Raw genomic sequence first — 14,981 nt, 5'->3', positions numbered from 1 at the left:
TCCAGTACTTCTCTTGCTGAGTCAAGAGTTGGTTTTGTCTAACATGTAAAGTTCTTTGCTCCTCATATTGCTCAGGTGAGTATGGTGCTTTCATGATGTCTGTAAGCTTCTCTTGAATTACACGCAACTCCACTCGCTGTTTATCAAATTCCTTGATGTGCCAATCCATTAGTTCTCATCCCGTAGCCTTGATTTTGGTTCCTAGTTGTTGCAAAGCATTTCCAGTAATCGGTTATGCCCATTTTCGTTGAATGATGCTTCTGCAGTCAGAGTTTCCATGCCACAACTCCTCAAAACGAAAGAGTCTGGCAGTTTTCCTACGTTGGATCTTAATAGGGCTAACCTCTATTAGGAGAGGACAGTGATCAGATTCTGAGGGATCCATGGTAATAATCCTACTATATGGGAACCAACTTCGCCATTGAGCAGTTTGGAAACCATGATCTAAACGCTCTTTTGTGAACTTATTACTCCATGTGTATTTGCTACCCACATACCCCAGATCGATAAAACCATAGTTTGCCATTGTGCGTCGAAACTCCATCATCGGCGCCTGAGCCCTAGGAGGGCCTCCTGATTTGTCTGCCCGGGACATTATTTCATTGAAATCACCAGCTATTAGCCATGGCAAATTACACACCTCATTGGCTAGGGTTCTGATGAGAGACCAAGTCCGATTTCGATCTGCTCTAGCTGCAAAACCGTATATTCCAGTAAACCTCCACTGCTTCGCTTCTTCAGGTTTACCAATAACAACGTCGATATGATTCGCTGATTTGGATCTTAAGTCTGCATGAGTCTCATCATTCCATAGGAGAGCTAGGCCTTGCGACTCAGATTGATGTGGAAAGCAGATGTTATCCTTGAAACCTAGGCTTCTTGTGAGGCGGTCAATAAGCTCTTGTTTGGCAAGGGTTTCTGACAGGAAAATTAGAGATGGTTTGCGGGCTTGCACCATATTGATTAAGGCTCGTTGGGTCTCATTGTTGACAATTCCTATACAATTCCAGACGATGATCTTTCCTTGTAGCATAACTTGATCGTTGGGTGCTTCAAAGACGAAGCTTCACGGCGACGCAAGCAAGGCGGCGCTTAGGGTTTTCAGTCGGATATATAAAGCGACTTTATAAGTGCATGATCCAATGGGTTGCTCTGTATAAATCTGATTCTCAACATATAAAGGGAAATAAATCTTCAAATCCTAAATAGATGCAACCAAACAATAGAAATTGCAATTAATGGAATTTTAGATTGATGGAGTTAAAGATTCCATCATTTATAAATTCCTACGGATTTTATAATTTTCTCATCCAAACGAACCGTAAGAGAACTCAAAAACCAATCTAAATTATGCCGATTGATTAAGAAAATAATGCTTCATTATTTTTATAAATTTAATGGTGAAAATAATTATTTTAAAATTTACAACTGAATGTGATAGAGCATAGTTTATTTGGTCAGGTACTGATCACGTGAAGCTATAGCTGGTGTTTTAGAGAGAGAATTTGGGAGAACACTCAGAACAGTGAGAATAAAGTGTGCATAACATGGTACAAACCGGCCAAATCGACCAATAAATATGGTTTGGTTAAAGTTTTTTAACTTTAAAAATTGAAAATTGGTTCAATACCGAACCAAACCATTTATGAACTGAGTTGGTTTGGTTTCTCTTGTACTTAAACTGTGGAACCTGAACCGATCGGTATTTTGAAATATAAGAGAAAAAGTTTTTTCATATATACACATAATTGTTCAAGTAAAACCATAATTTGTGTTTGACCCAAACTCTAGGTTACTTGACCTAGTGGTAATAGGGTTTAATTAGAAGAATCTAGAGATTATCTTTCCTTGTATGATTCAGACTCTATGTATTGTAAACCTCTATATAAAGAGGCCCCTATTATCAATGAGAATACACAGCAAATTCCTCTCAATTTCAGTTTCTCTACAACACGTTATCAGCACGAAGCCCTAACCCTGAAACCCTAAATTCGTAGCCTTCAAATTCCAGATACCACCGCCGCTTACCTTGAAGATCCAATTTCCAGGAAGCCAGAACCGGCGGTGCCACCTCCAGAACCGGCCAGAAAATACCTGAACCGGCCCCTGGAAATCCCAGAAAACTTTCTGCCCGGTTCGAAGCTTTTCTCCCCGCCCACTGCTGCCATACTCCACCAGAAGCTTTAACCTAATCCCAGATTACCGGTACTGAAAAATCATCATCGGAACCGGCCTACAGATACCTGAACCGGTCACCTGAAGATCCATTGCTCTGAACCGCCGCCTGACCACCAACCCAGAAGAAAAGTCAACCCAGCAGACGCAACCCTAGGCCCAGAAATTGAGGTGCAGCCCACAGCCCAGAAACAATCCTCGGCCCAGAAGCACTGCAGGCCTTGAAGCCCACAGACGTCAGCCCAGGACCCGAGCCACGTCAGCAGCCACACCATCGTCCAGTCAGCACCCAGTCAGCGCTCAGTCAGCCTGCCACGTAAACACCCTCAGTCAACCGTCGGTCAACCACCGCCGGGGACTTTTTCCGGCAATTTTTCAAGGTAAACTTTTCTAAAAGTTCCCGTTTTTGAAGTTTTTATTACTTTTCTCTTCTTTTTCTCGGGGACTTCCAACATCCCTTCTTCTACCCCCCTTTCTTCTTCATAGGGGAGACCAATAGCCGAACTGTGGGGGTTCGTGCTTACTCTAAGCTTGGAGCTTGTAGAGTCCTCCAAACTTAGAGTTTGTTGAGAAGAAAAACGATCGACCACATACATCATTGTTTCGATCTAATCCAAAACCCCTCTTGGAATCGGATTTTCTTAGAAGTGACTATGCTCAGAAAATCCCTAATTTCTTGGAAGCGACTACGCTCAGAAATTTTATAGTTTTTCGTGGTAGCCTTTTTCGCTCCGAAACTAACCCTATTTTCTTGTTGTTTTTCAGGATGAGTAACCTGAACAAGTTGAGCTTCGCTCTACTAGAGACAACAGGCGCAGGATACCACAAGTGGGTCCGTGATGTGCACCAGCATCTTAAGGCTGATGGGATCCTGAGTACGATCCAAGAGCCAAGTCAGGACGTGCTTACTCCTCAACAAGCTGCTGCTTTTGAAGCAAATAGAGCTAAGAGAGAGGCGAATGAAGCTAAAGCCATCATTCTCATGACAAGGCACATGAATGATGCGCTTCAGAATGAGTACCTCAATGAGGAAGACCCAAGAAAACTATGGGTAGAACTCGAGCAGCATTTTGGCAACGTCCGTGATTCCCTGCTTCCAGACTTAGAAGTGAGATGGCATAACCTCTGCTTTTGTGATTTCAAGTCTATACTACTACAATTCAGAAGCACTTCGTATCAAGTCTATGATGGAATTTTGTGGACAGAAAATCACTGATACGATGTTGATCGAGAAGACTCTCTCCACCTTCCCCGTCTCTGCATTGATGATAGCCAAAAAACTATCGGATTGATGTCAATGCTAGACGCATCACAAGATTTCATGAGCTAATTGGTGCCATGAACGTAGCTGAAAAGCACGACAACATACTTGTGAAGAACTATAACTCTAGACTCGTGGGAACCAAGTCAATTCCGGAGTCTAATTATAGTCGCGCCTCCAAGGGAGGACGCAAGGAGCGAAACCCTAAGAATAGAGATAATTCTGGACGTTCTGGTCCATATTCTCGCCCCAAAGAGGAAGGAAACCGCCAAGATAAGCGTACACGAAACCGTGGAGGAAAACGTGTGAAGAGAGAGAGAGGCCAAGCCTCCGGTTATGGTGGTGACGCCACCAAAGGCAATAACCGTCCTCAAAGCGCTTCCAGAGCGCCTCGATCAAGGGAACCTGACCATAATGATGCTTGTCTTAGGTGTGGACTACCAGAACATTGGGCAAGGGCGTGTAAAGCATCCCAAAATGTTGCAAACGCATACAAGATGTATCGTGAAGCAAGGGAGGCAAATTACATGGAACAAGAAGATCAAGATGGCGATCTCGATCTAAGGGTGGAAGACTTCAAGGATCAAGACCCAGAAACTGGCGATTTTGATTAAATCTTTTTATTTTCCAAGAGATGTAGGCAATTGCCATATTATTTTTAGTAGATGCCAATGGTTTAATCTTTCTTCAAAGTAGGCGTACTCAATGTAAGTGTGATGTCTAGGAAGGTTTTGAGATAAGTGGTACTTAAGCGAGCTTTGCTCCACCGACATCTCTCTACTCACCTGGTCATATTTACATTGGAATTACCGAAAGGAGTTGGATGACCGCCATTGTTTTGCATTAGCTAGTCTATTGGATTAGATTTTCTTTGGTTAAAGAAACGATTATGTAATTCCATTTGGCTTATTAATAAAAGTTGAGTTCTTTTCTTTATGACCCCTTTTTTTAATTACGAGCTTTTGTTTTAGGAATTGATGAACTTCAATGTCTTGCGGATAGTGCGACTATGCACACCATTCTACGACATAGGCAATTATTCTTAGAGATGTTGCCTACATATTCCTCTGTGACTACGATGGCTGGGCCATCAGGTTTAGTTCAAGGACATGGAAATTTCCAATTCCTATTGCCAAATGGCACCTTGATTAAAGTCACTGAAGCTCTCTACGCTCCTAAGGCAAATCGAACCTTATTGAGTTTTAAAGATATAAGAGCCAACGGATTCCATGCGAAACCCATAATGAGAACGGAAAGGAGTTCCTTTGCATTACCTCTAATGATTGCGGACGAAAGCGCATCTTAAAGAAGCTTATGTGTCAATCTAGTGGACTTTATGTCACTACAATTCGACCTATTGAATCCAATAATGTCATAAGAGAAGATCTTTTGGATTCTGACACATATTGACTTTGGCATGACCGACTAGGGCACCCTGGTCGTGATATGATGCTCCGTATACTAAAGACTTCACACGGACATCCATTCTTCAGAGTGAGAAGAAGCAAGAATCGAAAATTGATTCCTCGACTTAGCAAGACCGCAACAATTGCAGCATCTGGAGCTGCAGCCGTCTTGGGGCGCCATAGGGCCGCCCAAATTCCATGTGATGACACCATCAATGGTGCCAACCATGAGCATGACGCCATGGTTGTTCCTCCCAATGTCCATGACGCCATAAACAACAATTCCCATGGCTCCACCACCATGATGGGAAATGTAGTCACACATTTTGCTTCTAATAGCGCTATAGATGCGCAGGCCCAACCAAAATCCTCATTGGTTGCTTCTAAGGCCCCTCGCTCTTTCTGCAAAGCCTGTTCATTCGGGAAATTAGGACCGAGACCAAAGGATCCCAAAATACTCATTCCGTTCTTACAGAGAATCCAAGGGGATATCTGTGGACCAATTCAACCATCATGCGGACCTTTTAAATACTTTATGGTATTGGTTGATGCGTCGACACGCTGGTCACATGTCGCGCTGTTGTCCACTCGAAATGCTCCTTATGCTAAACTCCTCACCCAGATTATCCGTCTACGGGCTCACTACCCTGACCATCCTATTAAGTCAATTCGACTTGATAATGCTGGGGAGTTTAATAGAAAACGTTCGATGATTATTGCATGTCACTGAGGATTGATGTAGTGCATCCAGTTCCCCATGTTCATACCCAAAATGGTCTCGCAGAAGCCGTTATCAAACGACTACAGATGATAGAACAGACATTGGTTATGCGCACCAATCTCCCTATTTCTGCTTGGGGATATGCAATATTGTATGCAGCGACGCTAATTCGTCTACGACCCACTGCAACCCAATCTTACTCTGCGTTACAGCTAGTGACTGGGTACGAGCCTGATATCTCGCACTTACGCATTTTTAGGTGTGCCATTTATGTGCCTATTACGCCGCCACAGCGTACTAAGATGGGTCCACAACGACGAATGGGCATTTATGTTGGATATGAATCTCCAACCATCGTCCGCTACCTTGAACCCTTGACAGGCGATCTCTTTATCGCTAGATTTTCGGATTGTCACTTTGATGAGACAGTCTTCCCATCGTTAGGAGGAGATAAGAACACAGATGTTCAAAAGGAACGACATGAATTGTCGTGGTCTGTCCCCACTATGTCTCATCTCGATCCCCATACCGCACAGTCCGAACTTGAAGTGCGACGAATAATCGAGTTCCAGAACATAGCAAACACTCTGCCTGATGCGTTTTCTGATGTTGCCAAAGTGACGAGATCACACATACCTGCTGCAAACGTGCCTGCAAGGATCGATGTCCCAAATATTGGACATCACGCCACTCCTCTCACACCAGGAGATGGCGCCATTGCCCAGCATGGCAATGATGTGGCGTCTATGGCCGCAGGTCCCGCAAGGAAGCGCGGTAGACCAATTGGTTCGAAGGATACTCGCCCTAGAAAGAGAGCGAATGAGGCACAAACAAATCCTTTGATCATCGATACTCAAAATCCGTCCCATGAGAATGTTCCGGATTATGGTTATGTTCAAGAGACATCATTGGGGGACGCCTCAACGTCAGAACCTATCCCTGAGAACGTAGAGATCTCTGTAAATTACACTAGTGTACATGGGACGTGGGAAAGAAACTCCATCATCATTGATGATGTATTCGCATATTCAGTGGAGCGTGAGATTATTGAGACCGATGACATCGAACCACGCTCCGTTGATGAATGCCAACGTGAGCTGATTGGCCAAAATGGAAAGATGCGATCCAGGTAGAACTTGATTCTCTAGCGAAAAGAAAGGTATTTGGCAATGTTGTACCAATACCGCCCAACACCAAACCAGTTGGTCACAAATGGGTATTCGTTAGAAAGCGTAATGAGAAAAACAAGATTGTAAGGTACAAAGCTCGCCTTGTGGCTCAAGGCTTCTCACAACGCCCTGGAATCGACTACGAGGAGACCTATTCTCCAGTAATGGACGTCATTACGTTCCGCTACCTTGTCAGTTTGGTAGTTTCCGAAAAACTGAACATGCAACTTATGGATGTGGTTACAGCGTATCTATATGGGGATCTAGATACGGAAATATACATGAAGGTCCCAGATGGACTTCAGTTACCTAAATCAAGTGGCTCTAAACCACGGAGCATGTTTGCGATTAGATTGAAACGCTCACTATATGGATTGAAACAATCCGGACGGATGTGGTATAACCGTCTAAGTGACTACTTGATTGGAAAGAGATATGTCAACAATGAACTATGCCCATGTGTGTTCATAAAAAGGACAAGTTCCGGATTTGCAATAGTAGCGGTTTATGTCGATGACATGAACATAATTGGCACCCTTAAAAAGTTAAGGGAAACCGCTGAACACTTGAAATCCGAGTTTGAAATGAAAGATCTTGGGAAAACACAGTTTTGCCTCGGTTTAGAACTTGAGCACCGTAGAGATGGTATCATGATTCATCAATCAGCTTATACCCAAAAGATGCTTAGGCGTTTCAACATTGACAAGATTAAGCCTTCAAGCACCCCAATGATCGTCCGTAGTCTTGATCCAAAGAAGGATCCATTTCGTCCAAAAGATGATGACGAAGAAGTGCTAGAGGCAGAAGTGCCCTATCTAAGTGCAATAGGCGCATTATTGTACTTAGCACAATGCACAAGACCGGACATCTCATTCGCTGTGAACTTGCTGGCTAGATATAGCTCTGCGCCAACACGACGCCATTGGACTGGTGTTAAAGATATCTTTCGATACCTAAGTGGTACGATCGATATGAGATTGTTCTATCCTTACAGAGAGACGATGGATTCGGACCCATCAACTCCCAGGGACGCCACACATGGTGGACTACGTTCCCTCTCCCCATCCCAAAACGATATAAGTGTTTTGGAAGGTTTTGCTGATGCTGGGTACCTCTCTGACCCACACAAAGGTTGCTCCCAAACTGGTTATGTTTTCACCTTGGGAAAGACCGCGATATCTTGGAGGTCTACAAAGCAGACCTTAATCGCTACCTCTTCGAATCATGCAGAGATTATTGCTCTTCACGAAGCAGTTCGTGAATGTATATGGCTTCGATCCATAGTTACGCATGTTCGAAGCAATTGTGGTCTGAAGTCTACCACAGATGAGCCAACAAGCATTTATGAGGATAATGCTGCTTGCATTGAACAAATGAAGCAAGGCTACATCAAAGGCGACAACACCAAGCACATATCGCCTAAATTCTTCTACAATCAGCAACAACAGAAGCTCCTCAAGATCAAAGTGAACCAGGTTCGATCTGAGGTCAATGTGGCAGACTTGTTTACCAAGTCATTGCCCAAATCCACGTTCGAGAAACATGTGGCAAGAATTGGCTTGTGGAAATTATCTAAACTCCCATAATCGTAGTCATCAGGGGGAGATGTCTACATGTTCGTCTCGAAGCGTGAAGGGTGTGTTGTGCTCTTTTTCCCCTTCGACCGAGGTTATTTTTGTCCCACTGGGTTTTTGTTACTCGGCAAGGTTTTTAGCGAGGCAACGAGAGAAGCACCGCGTTTGGGCAACATAAGGGGGAGTGTTCAAGTAAAACCCTAATTTGTGTTTGGCCCAAACTCTAGGTTACTTGACCTAGTGGTAATAGGGTTTAATTAGAAGAATCTAGAGATTATATTTCCTTGTATGATTCAGATTCTATGTATTGTAAACCTCTATATAAAGAGACCCCTATTATCAATGAGAATACACAGCAAATTCCTCTCAATTTCAGTTTCTCTACAACCACTACACCAATTTCGGAATCAGACAACACATATCAGACGACAGCAAACATTTTAACTGTCGTCTGAAATAATCAGACAACAGCAAGAAATATTCTGTCGTCTAAGTTTTTGAATCCAACAATAGTTTTTTCTTGGCTCTTGTGCAAAAGCATTTCAGACAATGGTTGATTTTTTTGATGTTGTCTGAATGAGTCAATTCAGACAACAGTTATTATGTGATGTTGTCCAAGGTTCATTTATACAATGGTTTATTTTTGCTGTTGTCTGATTATTTTCAGTCACACAACTGTTTTATTTTATTTTAGGTGTCTGTTGTCTGATATCTTTTAAGTCAATGCCTGGTGAAAGATGTTGTCTGATTGTTCTGATTCACACAATAGTTTTTTAGTTGTCTATTGTGCTACTCTCTTTCAGACAATGTATTGAAATTGATGTTGTCTGAGTTTTAGGTTTCAATATGTTGGGGCGCGCTGGTTAATTGACTCAAATTTTTAGCCAAATTCTAATTTCCCTCTATCCTAGAAACTGACGCCAAATTCTAATTTAACTCTCTAGAGTCCAGATCAACTCTCCATTCTTCTCTTCTTCTGTGTTTTTTTTTTTTTTTGCTTCTCAGTCTCCACCAAAAATAGAGAAAAAAAAAACCCAAACCCTCACCCCTGGCTTCGATTAACCATGCAAAAGCCAAGCCGGTGTCTTTTCCAGATTTGAATATATGCAAGTCGACTATAAGAACTGTTTACGGCTTCAATCTCTTCTCTTCGGAACCGAACTCGCCGCCGAGAGAAATGACTTCTCCTCCGCTCAGATCTGCAGTCTTCGTCCCACAGTCCCACTCGATCTCAGCTCGACCATGCTTTCGTCAGCCTCATTCTCTGCAAAGCCGTCTCCAAGCTCGGTGAGGCTCGTTGTCCGCGCATTTCTGATTCTGATTGGTACGCCTATTTCTCTTCCCCTCTCAGAGCTTCGATTTTTCTTCGAACCCTAGCTGTTTATGTTTTCAATCTTCCATTTCTTGTTAGAGTTGGGATTGAGATTCTGCTTCGTACATTTAAGCTGTCTCACAGAGAGTGCTACTTTTTGCTGCTCGATCTTAAGGTATGTAGTGGCTTTTTTTATTTATTTAAATTTGCATTTCGTGGATGATTGGTTTTGGTAATAGTGGTGGTGATAGGATTGGGGATAAGAATTAACTGTTCATGATCAGAAACTATATTCAATTAAATTTATGAATTGATTTTTTCTTTCTTTTGTTCATTAGTGCAATCTGCAAGAAGGGATGGAGGGAAATCCTTCTGCTAAAACCATGAAGAATGTTTCAAGAGGCATGGCTGTTCTTACAGTTTTGTTTACCATGGGCTTTCCAAAGGTACTTTGGCTGACTTTTAGTTTCTTTCACGATGTATTCTGTACGAGCATCTTTCTTGTCCTTTTTAGAATATATGTGAATAAAGCCTTGCAATGTCAAGCTGATGGCTTTGAACTTAATGGCACCGCGTGTTCCTTGAAACCAGAGTGGAGCATGAGTTCCAAGGTTCAATTCCCAAGAGCTGCGTGCATTGTCAATTTATGTTCTCAAAGCATCTTGCACTGCCCGTTGAATTCAACGAATTGGCTATGTGGCTGTTCATATCTAGATAAGTATATGAAATGTTTCAGTTGTTATAAATATTGTTCGGTTAATCTCTGTTGGAAGTTATGCTAATCAAATGTGTTGAATGCCAAAATATTCCCCAAGGCAGTTTCATCTTTCAATCGCATGGCGGTTAGTTCCACAAGGAGGGCGATCACCTCGTGAAAATTTTCCCTGAAAATATGCAGGTTTATACGCCAGGAATTATCCTAAAAATTGTTAAATGTTGTTGTTCCTTTCTTCGATTAGTTTGCTTTATTTTTCTGTATCTAGCCATCTTCTTGTGAAAATTTGCAGGTTTATACACCAGGAATTATCCTAAAAATCGTCAAATGTTGCTGTTCCTTTCTTCGATTAGTTTTCTTTGTTTTTCTGTATATTTAGCCGTCTTCTCGTGAAATTTTGCCCTGAAAATTTGCAGATTTATGCGCGAGGAATTATCCTAATTCTAAAAATTGTTAAATGTTGCTGTTCCTTTCGATTAGTTTGCTTTATTTTTCTGTATCTTTAATTACTAAATTTAAGGGTCTTGATTTTCAAATGAAAAAAGAAAAAAGAAAAAAAAAAATTGTTCTCTGTTTCTGGTTTATTATATATATGACTCAAATCAAGCCCTTCCTTGCAATGCTACAACTAGAATGATCCTATGTTCGTGTCTGGCATTCCATATGTGTAAAATGCTCTTTGGCCATTGCTGCAGGACATTCCACAGGATGAGAACTCCAAAGATCAGTTTCTAATTCAATCCAAGTCAGGGGTACCCAGGTTTTATGGAATAATGTGCAGAAATTGAAATCTGAGCCCGTGTACAAGAATTCTGTGAGTTAACATCCTACCTTAGTGGCCATTAATGTCTTTTCCCATAAATCTGACTGATTAATGTGAGTTAACATCCTACCTCAGTCAGATTTGTCTTATGTATATGCATTTGTATGCCAAGGGTTAATGGTCGTATCTGCTTCCTGTTACAGTTCGTGACCGAAAGCGATAGTCACATAATGGTCTGATACAACTCTTGAATTCTGTTGCATGCATTTTTAAAGGTTGTAGTGGTGTCCATTCTGGTATCTGTTCTATAATATTTCTCTGTTAAGTCACTTTGATAGTATTTTATTGGTGTCATAAGCTGCAACAATATCATTTTTTTTTTGTTTTTGTTTCCAATTAGTAACAATATCATGCAATGTACTAATTGATAAAGTCACCAGAATTTGATTAATTACTACATCATTGGAAACATTAGGCATTCATTCTGTGACCTGATTAATCTCATTTTCTTTTATAGGCTTGTGGTAGTGGTCGGAGTTTATCAGTTTGGAACCTTCCTGCTTCTGAATGCATTTAAAGGACTTCAACTCGTGCATATGTACAGGATGTAGTATTTGATGAAAATCAAGTAAGGTTCCCCCCCCCCTCTATTATAATTTGCTGCTATTGCTACTATCTAGTGTTATACAAAAATAGAGTAACTTTCTTCCATATTTCTCTGAAAGAAAATTCCATATTTGTATAGGCTTCATTTTACTCACTAGGCATTGTTGCTTTTCTCCTTCCCAGATATTAGTAGTTGGAGCAGAGCCTCTACTTAGCCGTTTTGAGATAAATGAGGCGATTCTTTCACAAATGCAATGTGCTCCTCCCCAGTCAGCCTTTTCTGTCTCATTACATACATCTGGGGTAAGAACTTGGCTTGATCTTGCACTTTTACTTAAACAATCTTTGTGCCTGCTCATGTTTCAAAATGTTGGTCACTGTGGTAAGATTACAAGAATACTTGTTAGTCATGAAAATTTGTTCTCTGGTCTCATGCCACTGCACCATTCTTCTGTTCAGGTTACAACAATAGGAGGTTATGGAGGAGTTGTGGATGTTATTTCCCAGTTCGGAAGCCATTTGTGCACGGTTGGCTGAAATGTGTTTAGATAGAGCTCACTCTTGTCTTCAGATATGGTGTGCTCGAAACCTGAAAGCAGCGGAGTAAGCCTAAAGAATATTGAAAACTTTCTTGCTCCGGTGTTGATTTGTTCTTAAGCCTAAAACAATGCTCTTGCTGTTAATGAACCTTGAGCTCTTCCTTGGAGTGGGCATCAAACCACCCAAGACATGTTTTATATAGTATTGCTGACTTCATACTATTAGTGACATGTTCAATAATTTTATCATGCTTACCCTAGTAATGTTATCATGCTAAGAAGTCTTCTTTCTTATTTTATTGAATTGTTCCAGGGTGTTCTTCTCTATGGACCCTCGGGAATAGAAAAGACATTGCTAGCCAGAGCAATTGCAAGCAACATAGATGCTAACTTTCTAAAGGTTAATTATTCATGTCTGTGGATTTTATACTGAGGTTTTACTTTTTATGCAACAGAGTGCTTATTATTTTTGTTTGCTCGTGTATACTATTTCATATGAGAGCTAAATATACATGTAGAATATATATTTAGCTGTGTGTTTGACGTAGAGTTATGCAGTGATTTGCAGGAAATGAATTGCTATGCAGTATGCAGTAAATGTTTGGATATTGATTAATTTTGATTATCAACATTCTTTTGTTTTGTTTGTTGTTCCAATTGAACTCTGTTTTTTTATGAAGTTGAGATTTTGATGATGATATTTGATTTCACAGAGTTCTGGAACAGTGTGCACTCAGATTTTTGTAATATTTCAAATTCAAGTATGGTTATATAAAAGACTATCTGATTTATTGTGTCCGCTCTGTTTGTTTTCTGAAATTGAACATAACTTTATATCTACTGGTTTTCGATGTAGTTATGGCACTTGATATGCGGTCCAGAAGAGCAAAGAGATTATTAGAAGAGCATGATGGTGAGAATTGTAAAGGTGAAGAAGAAGTGCAAGCAATGGACAATTGTCACAGACTTTGTCCGCTGATAGCTGAAACTGGAAATATTGGTTTTGCTATGCAAGCAATGCATCAGAGTAAATCAATGAAATCAAGAAATGGTAAGTAGATATTAAAAGTGAATGTATTTTAGTAGTAATGAATTGAAGCTGAATAATGTTGTTTGGTATATGCATTCTCCTTGATTGCTGACAAAATGTTGGAAATACTTGCCTAAAATATACTTGCAGCTGGTATATGGATTCTCCTTTATCATTAGTTTTTAATTGCAACATCTTTGCTATTGTTTGCAGATGAACCACTTATGGGAAATTTTGTATCAAACTGCTCAAGGCTTTGAACTGAGATGGTGGAAATGAAAGGCAATGTGCAGTCATTGGGAGATCAAGCTTGGAACACCCAGCAAGTTGTATTATTATTTATCATTATGTAAACCTTATGAAATTAGAAAGCTTGTTAAGCTAATGAAATGGATTAATGCTTTATGAAATTGCCTTTGTTGAATCTATTGGAATTTATTATGAAAGTTGCTTTTAGTAAAATATTAGAGTCACTTTCATACCACTCTCAACTGAGTAAAAACAATTGTCCAAGGGAGCTAATACAACTAAATGGATAGCATAAACTGTTGTTGGAGCCATTACAGCACAATAAGACTCTACATCGAAACCATTGTCCAATAAAAACTCAAACAACAGTTTTTTTCAGAAACACGCAGTATCAAATACAAACAGATAATGCTTTCTTCAGTAGTCTGTTGTCTTGTTTAAATCCAGTCCATAGAAAACAACTAGTTAGATGATGTACAACCTTCATTCAGACAACAGTTTATTTACAAGCTAATGTTTTCTCATTGTTCTTCACAAGTTTCTCTCTTCTAGCAGCTGTTGTCTGAAATTGATTTGCACAAGAGTTAAGATACTCATCGTTGTTGTTCTTTCTGGTGTTCAGTCAATAGTTATGTAAGTCGTTGCTGTTGTGCAAAATTTCCTCAGACGACAGTTATGTCCTATTGTTTGATTCACCCATCAGACGGCATTGAGATAGACAACAGCAACGTGCCTTATCAGACGACAGTGAAAAACTGTCGTCTGATTCATTTTTTGGTGTAGTGAACAATAATAAATATATTTTTATTTGTCCGGTTTGTTCTAAGTAAGTTCTAAATATTCAGTTATAACTTTATTCTCAAAGATATACTACCATATTGAATTCAAGGCTCAAAGGCCTATAACCTTAGTATATAATCACTACAATTTTTTTGATCCTCTCACATCACATCTCTGATCTCTCAATCTGTCATTCTTTGACCTATAATACCCTCATATTAAGCTAATACTGATGGCGAAGTCGTTAAATAAGTGAATCACTTTGAATATAATTTAAATTTTAGTTTTTGACCATATGTTTTGGATTTTAATTATTGAATTTGAAATTTATAATTTAACATAATTTCAATTATTGAGATTGAATTTTTACTATGATTTTTTTCATAAATAGCATGTTGATATTATATAGGTGAAAACTGCCTAACCGACCGAATTAACCAAACCATCTTTAATTGGATAGGATTGGGCGGATTAAGTTTTTTTTTTTTTAAATTTTTTTTTATGACCGGTTCTCCAAAATGCCTAAACCGCTCACTTTGGCATAGAGACGGTTTGGAGTCAAAACCGATCCAACCCAATCTGTGTGCAGCCCTATCTATATCTATAGAGAACTAAGAATAGAGGTATCTATTTATAGAAAATTTGTCACGCCCCTGATTTTTAACACAAATAAAAATCGAT

General features: G+C 40.1%; 1 long non-coding RNA gene across 6 annotated transcripts; it reads left to right on the top strand.

Moving 5' to 3' along the window:
• The first annotated feature begins 9,170 nt into the window (after window positions 1-9,170).
• LOC133730114 (uncharacterized) lies at window positions 9,171-13,733 on the top strand. Of its 6 annotated transcripts, none has more exons than XR_009856602.1 (12): window positions 9,171-9,630; window positions 9,718-9,793; window positions 9,957-10,064; window positions 10,210-10,516; window positions 11,029-11,209; window positions 11,300-11,371; window positions 11,614-11,724; window positions 11,886-12,005; window positions 12,162-12,305; window positions 12,555-12,641; window positions 13,098-13,292; window positions 13,485-13,733. It is a non-coding gene; the product is annotated as an uncharacterized LOC133730114 (long non-coding RNA). The 6 variants fall into 6 exon arrangements; XR_009856604.1 differs by having other exon boundaries at window positions 9,172-9,630; window positions 11,029-11,147; window positions 11,625-11,724; XR_009856601.1 differs by having other exon boundaries at window positions 9,173-9,630; window positions 11,029-11,147.
• Window positions 13,734-14,981: the final 1,248 nt, after the last annotated feature.

The sequence above is a fragment of the Rosa rugosa genome, chromosome 2, assembly GCF_958449725.1.
Source record: "Rosa rugosa chromosome 2, drRosRugo1.1, whole genome shotgun sequence".
NCBI classification, from domain to species: Eukaryota; Viridiplantae; Streptophyta; class Magnoliopsida; order Rosales; family Rosaceae; genus Rosa; species Rosa rugosa.
This window is presented reverse-complemented; position numbering and strand designations above follow the sequence as displayed.